Genomic DNA, 7039 nt, shown 5'->3' with positions numbered 1-7039 from the left:
GAGGACCCAGCTCTCGCTTTGGGAGTAGAGAGATTGGATGGCCCTGAGTAGAGTCCCCCTCACCCCATACTCCCGCAGCACCTCCCACAGTATCTCCCTGGGAACCCGGTCATACGCCTCCTCCAAATCCACAAAGCACATGTAGACCGGATGAGCGTACTTCCAGGCCCCCTCCAGGCCCCCTCCAGGATCCTTGTGAGAGTGAAAAACTCTTCAATCTGAGGTTTGAGAATCGGATTGAGCAATATTTTTAAATACTTTTCTTTTCACATATCTTTGGGAACATTTTTGCTAAATTCTTAAACATTTTTATCTTATTTGTCCAACATTTTCAATCAGAATTTTTGAGTTTATTCAACACATTTTCCACATGTGTTTTGCGTGTTCATTTTGCTTCTGTGTAGTCTGAGGTGTGTTTTACCACTGCAGGAGGATCCCACTATACTGAAGCAGTACCATGAGTCGCTACAGGTCCAGTTTTATTCAAGGTTTTTAAACCATCAAGCAGCAGAAGAGCAGCCAGACTTTGTGCATTCCTCCACAAAAACCCAGCACCAACAGTCCCTGTGTTGGCGGACAGATACAGCAGGAACACTTCTCCCAGTTTAACCAGACTGTTCACACACCCCACAGACAGACGGCTGAAACAGAAGCTGAACTCACATGTGTGTGTCTTCTTCACAGCTGCTGATGACCTGCAGGGAACAGAGAGAGGTTCAGTCACCACGTTCAGCCGCAGATGACTTAGTCTCACTCCGAGGTGTTTCAGAGTACACACACATAAGGTGTGGCATCCGGTCGCTCTGTTTCAGATGAAATATCCCAGTCTTATAAAGGCACTCAACTTAAAACCAGCTCTTGTAATGCTGAGAGCTTCAGTGTGTGTGTGTGTGTGTGTGTGTGTGTGTGTGTCTGAGTGTGTGTGTGTATGTGTGTTAATGCTGATCCAGGTGAATTTTGCACAGAGAGCGGAGGATTCTGCACCAGCTCTCTGTGCAAATATCCCAGGAGCAGCATCACCGTGAGAGACATATTGAACCTTTATGCAGAATTAGAGGAAGCAGAAATTTGAGACACATTTTATTATTATGTGTATATTTATAAATGTGACGGTGAAACATGTCTGGCCTCTCTCCAGCAGGAGATCCGAACTGACAGCAGGGGAGAGGTGGAAGCTGTCACCGTAGCAACTGGGTCTCACCTTAGGGCAAGAGTGTGTGTGTGTGTGTGTGTGTGTGTGTGTGTGTGTGTGTGTGTGTGTGTGTGTGTGTGTGTGTGTGTGTGTGTGTGTGATTATGCATACAGGCAGCAGTGTGTACAATATATTGATGGTAGCTCTGTATTCAGATAAAATGAAGGATTGGCGCTCCTCTCTCTGATTCTAACGTCCCTTTTGTATATTTGTTCTGCGTGTTAAAGAGCCCTCGGTCAGCGTCTCAGATGTCTGGAGCTTTTATTGTGAAAGGTTGAAAGGAGTTTCTGAAAACAGGTAACAGAAAAAATGAGTCATTATGAAGACGTTTCTCTGAGAGCATCAGATAAATGTTCTTCATCACATAAAGAGGTTAATGGAAGGTGTGTGTTGTGTCCAGGAAGTCAATTCATCAATGGCACTACTATTACTTCTTACTGAACACCAGAATAAAACGGCTTCCCCCCCTCCTGTCTCCGGAGGGTCAGACAGGACAAAACGACGGAGGGGCAGTTCGTCCCTCCAGGTAATATCCTGACAGAGACGAGGAGCAACCTTCACAGTTTATTATCCTGAGGGACGTGGGTGGCCTCAATAAATGAATGCGTGTGTGTTTATCCAGTGTGTGAGCATGCTGGCATTGGCTAATTAGCAGTGAACGTGCATTTCACTTGCAGCTGATACGATCTGCTCCTCTGCCCTGAACCTGAACCTGAACCTGAACCTGAACCTGAACCTGAACCTGAACCTGAACCTGAACCTGAACCTGAACCTGAACCTGAACCTGAACCTGAAGCACCTCCTGATGGTGTCAGATAGAAAGCCCTGCACCACCATCTGATCTACTTCCTGTTGGCTGAGCGCTGAGTGTGTGGTGTTACCGAGAAAACCTGAAGAAGAAGAAGAGTTGATTTCATTGATCATCCAGTTTGATGTAACGAGGCTGCAGAGTCAGCAGAAAGTCTCTCTGTTGTTCATCTGCAGCGACCTCTGACTCCTCACTTAATCTAATGCACACACACACACACACACACACACACACACACACACACACACACACACACACACACACACACACACACACACACACACACACACACACACACACTTCATAATTCAAAGACATGCTAATAGGCGTCATCACGCACCTATGAGGCTGGGGGATCTGGGGCAGATAAAAAAACAGAAAACAGAATCCAGAGGACTTCAGGCTGACTGAGAGGAGAGGAGGAGAGAGGAGGAGAGGAGGAGAGAGGAGGAGAGAGGAGGAGAGGAGAGAGGAGGAGAGGAGGAAAGAGGAGGAGAGAGGAGGAGAGAGGAGAGAGGAGGAGAGGAGGGAGGAGAGAGGAGGAGAGAGGAGAGAGGAGGAGAGGAGAGAGGAGGAGAGGAGGAGAGGAAGACGAGGTGAAGGAGTCATGAAGACGAGATGTGAGGAAACACAATCTGGGAGGGAATCCTCTCTGTCACAGAAAAGTGTCTTTTTGAGGAAAAGGTGTTGATCTGTCATTTGAGAATAAAATAAATAAAAGTGAAATAAAAAATGTATGAAATAAATATAAACATAAGTTAAAAGTCAAATGTCCAAACTCAAAGTATTTTAATCGATGATAGCAGTTCATGTTTTAAGCATTATTAGTTATAGTAAAATAGCCAATAAAAGATCAGATCAAACCTAAATATTTAAACAAAAAGAGAAGCTAAGATAAGAAAATGTTGTATCTAATAAATAATACAACAATAAGGAAAATATTTCATACAAACAGCTTTTTCTGATAAAACCGTTCACATGTCAAAGGTTGTGCACGGAACATTCTGTATACTAAGAGTTTGGCAGCTGATGTTTTGGTAAAAACTCTTGAACTTTGATGTGTCTTTGTGGTCATTTTGCATCTGAGTTGTGTCGTTCTGTGTCTCTTTGTCATTTCCCGTCCCTCATGTCTCACACATTTGCATTCTGTGCACTTTAAGGGGGACGCAACAATTCACATCAGGACAGCTTTGCACCAGGGGAAAGCTAGAGTTTTGCAGATATACACACACAACACACCTCGTTAGGACCTCAGACGCAAGGTGGTCACTAGATCAGATTCTTCCTCTGTCTGTATTATCATCACTGCTCCTTCTCTTTAGTGTGCCACCCCCCCCCACACACACACACACACACACACACACACACATTGACACACTGACCCAGAACCTGCAGTCACTGCTGAAATATTCACAGCCTGACAGAGGAGACGAGATTCACTCTGAGGGACCATCCCCTTTGGAAGACCAGTGCAGAAACATCTGATGGAGTCTCAGCTAGAGATCAGAGCTTTAATATATGTAAATAAACTCCTTTTTGTGGAGTTTATTTACGTATGTGGACATTGAAAACTAGAGAAATACATCAGGGATGTTTGTCTATCTGTGTCAGTGAGATTAGCAGAAAGCTTGTGGAGGAAAACAAACTCTTTAGATCCTGAAGAGATGACAGACAGCTGCGATTCAAAGCTGAAAAACACGCCTTCCAACGCCTAGAAGACTCCTGAAGTTAAGATGTTGTGCAAACATCTTCCATGCATGAGTCAGAGGAGCACCGGACAGCCAGTCAGACTCAGAACTGGACCGTTTCACTGCTGTTCAACTACCACACAGCTGATGGAGGCATGGAAACAAACGTGAGGAAAGGAAATGCTATGTTGTCTGTCAGTGAAGTAAAGATGAGAGGAACAGGTGCATTCAGAGCTGAGAGCAAACACCGAAAGATGATCCTCTTACCGTAGCTCTAAAAGTTTGATTTGCGATCGAACACCAGCAAAGTTAGACGTTCCCATCAGCTCCAGCCATGACGTTAACATGAAGATATCAGACAATGGTTAGTCTGGTATCTTAGGGAGAGGTATTCCATGTTGTTGTTGATAAAGTAAATTCTCATTGAAATGCAGATTTAAGCAAAGTGTGTGTGGATTTCCAGCCTTTTGAAGTTACACCAATCAACTTGGTTGGGTTGAGTTAAGATTGAGGTCTCCGGCGTTATTTAAGTGAGGAATCTACGTCATACATGAGCTGGTTTCATACGACACGAGCAATTGATTGTGGGAGAAGGTACGCCTTTTTTAAACCCCTTCACCCCAACCTACGCCTGTGCCGTCTTTGTAGCTCCTCATCCTTCCTTGTTCCCATTAACATTGAATATAAATGTCTTTGTGTGTTGGATATAAACACAGATGTGAGTGCATTACCTTTAAGAGGTTATGAACAGTGCATGAGAATAGCCTGAAACATCAGCCTGAATCTGAGTCAGCATGGTCAGCATGCTGGCTTTAGCATTTAGCTCAAAGCCACGTGTCCAGCAGCATCTAACTGTTAGCACGTCTTCAGACTGGTATTTCCTGGAAGGATTCTCCTGATCTGCCCCTCTTCTTTAATCTGATCAAACATTGAGCATGCACTCAGCCTCTCCGCCGCTCCATAATTCATCCGTGGAGCCGAGCGGCGACGTCAGGAGACACGCGAGGGGACGGGGAGGATGCTCTCTGCAGGGCCGGGTCAGAGAGGAGGCGCTAACGAGGAGGAGCAGACGACGTGGCGAGGGATCCCTCAGGGCGCTGATGGATGGAGGGGAGAAACGTTTGCTCACAATGAGCGTAGCCTCGAGGAGACTGAAGCAACGGGCTCCAACAAGAGTCTCCAGCTGAGCTGCAGCTAATCCAAACACACACACACTCAGCGCTCATGCATTTTTTAATCCGCTGTCTGCTTTTGTTACACATCTTAGCGACTTGCAAGCAATTTGAAACAAATATCATAGCTGCAGAGGGAGTCTTTTCTAATGCTTCCAAACAAGTCTGCAGTCCTTTAGAAACACCAGCCTTTCAAAGCAAGCTTCACCCAGAAAATATGCACCCCTTTATCCTCACTCGCATTGTTAGGGGGAGCTCGGGATCTGAACCTTTAACCGCTTCTCTTTACAGATTCAGATAATGCGGGATATTTCCCAGCGTCCTCCCCAAAACCATGGTCTACGCACATTGAAATTAAGGGTTCTGACTTTGAGACCAGATACAGGTTCCACTGGGGATTGAACCCAGGACCTTCTGCGTGTAAAGCAGACGTGATGACCACTACACCATGGAACCGCTGGTATGCAGCTTTCGGGCAGTCCCTCACCCGGAGATGCTTTTCAACGCTTGCTTTGTTACTGATGATATGGTACTTCGTTCGTCCATCAACCAGCAGGTACTGGTTGGATCCCAGCCCATGCAGTCAACATGTGGATGTGTCCTCGGGCAAGATACTGGTGTGTTAGCTTCCCTAGAGCTTTGAGGGGTCCAGAAGAGACCTGATAAAGAGCTTTATAAATAGAGAACATTTACCAGGATAAAAAGAGTGCTGTTTCCTCTGGGAACTGAACCGTGATAACCTGGACCAGAACCAGAACTAGCCTTCTAAGTAGGAAAGGAAGTTTCTTTTTCTAAAACTGCAGAGATGTTTTCCGAGTTATAGGTCAGTAACTGCAGAAAAAGAGAATTGATCCACTTTAAATCAAACTCTCCCCTAGGTAAACTCTAGCTGGCTATGGGTCAGGGACTCCTCTGTAGCACTCGGTCTTCTGGGGAATTGAACTGGTGACCTTCCAATTCCCAACTCCGCCATACATATCTCCACTTCTCATGCAGGATCAGTATCAAGCTCAGAAATGAACAAAGTCCAGAAAGAAAAAACGATTGACTTCAAAACAAAGGACGTAATAAAGTTCATAATTATTGGAAGTTGATTCCATGAGGAGGGAAGAGCCGCCAGTGTGTGAGGAAACTGAGTGTGAGTATATCTGAGTCGGTTGAACCGGGACCTTTTGAAGTCTGATTAGTGAAAACAGAGGTGTTTCAGGAGCCTATACCACGGAGCAGACTGTGAACGGTTATCAATCTGACTTGACAGACAGGCTGCAGACGGCACAACCGTAGCTTTCAAGACCCTTCTCTCTGCAGCGTCTCTGAGTCTGACACCGCTTTAAGGCTCTGAAAGATATACAACTCAACGAGGACGGAGAGCATCCAGCTCCTCAGAGGCTCAGCAGGGCATCCAGCTCCTGCTCCTTATAATCGTTCGGAGTGAGTAGCTGCTCGTACCAATTATAGCGCATTAGCAGCAGAGTCCTCTCGTCGGGGAGCTGAAGAGGAAGAGGAGGAAGAGGAAGAGGAAAAGGAGGAGGAGGAGGAAGCCTGCAGCCTCACAGCATCACATGAAGGACTTAAAATGGAGGAGATTAGATGAGATTTAAAGATTAGACGGAGAGATGTTGGTGGACTTTTGGTGACAGGTTTTAAAACCTTGAGATGAAGGTTTCAGCATGCATCGTCCCCACTGCCTTCAGATGGTTTCTCTGTGCTTGACTGAAGCCTAAAGGGTCATTGGTTCCACTGGGGATTGAACCGACGACATTCTGCGTGTAAAGCAGACGTGATGACCACTACACCAAATAATGAAGGACCCAGGCTGGACTGGTGCTGGCAGTATTACTGACATGAGCGGTGCATCAGTACTGCGTGCAGACATCGCTGAAGTCTCTGCACGAGGAGACTAGAAAAGGCTCATCCGTCGAGTCCATATGGGGGCCCTGAGGGTGTGTGTGTGTGTGTGTGTGTGTGTGTGTGTGTGTGTGTGTGTGTGTGTGTGTTTTGGGGAAGGGGCACAGAAGGCTGAGCAGCCTGTTTCTCTGTCAGAGTCCAACTGGAGCACCAAGTGGCTCAAACTATTTCATATATTCAATAAGCATGGGAGGGCGTGGTGAGTGTGTGTGTGTGTGTGTGTGTGTGTGTGTGTGTGTGTGTGTGTGTGTGTGTGTGTGTGTGTGTGTGT

The 7039-nt window shown here is 46.1% G+C and overlaps 1 non-coding gene across 1 annotated transcript; it reads right to left on the bottom strand.

The window, feature by feature from the left end:
- Window positions 1-5243: 5243 nt before the first annotated feature.
- On the bottom strand, window positions 5244-5316 carry trnav-uac (transfer RNA valine (anticodon UAC)). The gene has a single exon. It is a non-coding gene; the product is annotated as a tRNA-Val (tRNA).
- Between the last annotated feature and the right edge of the window lie 1723 nt (window positions 5317-7039).

This window comes from Eleginops maclovinus, chromosome 4 (assembly GCF_036324505.1).
Source record: "Eleginops maclovinus isolate JMC-PN-2008 ecotype Puerto Natales chromosome 4, JC_Emac_rtc_rv5, whole genome shotgun sequence".
Classification (NCBI taxonomy): Eukaryota; Metazoa; Chordata; class Actinopteri; order Perciformes; family Eleginopidae; genus Eleginops; species Eleginops maclovinus.
The sequence above is the reverse complement of the archived record's forward strand: the minus strand, read 5'-3'. Positions and strand labels throughout refer to the sequence as shown.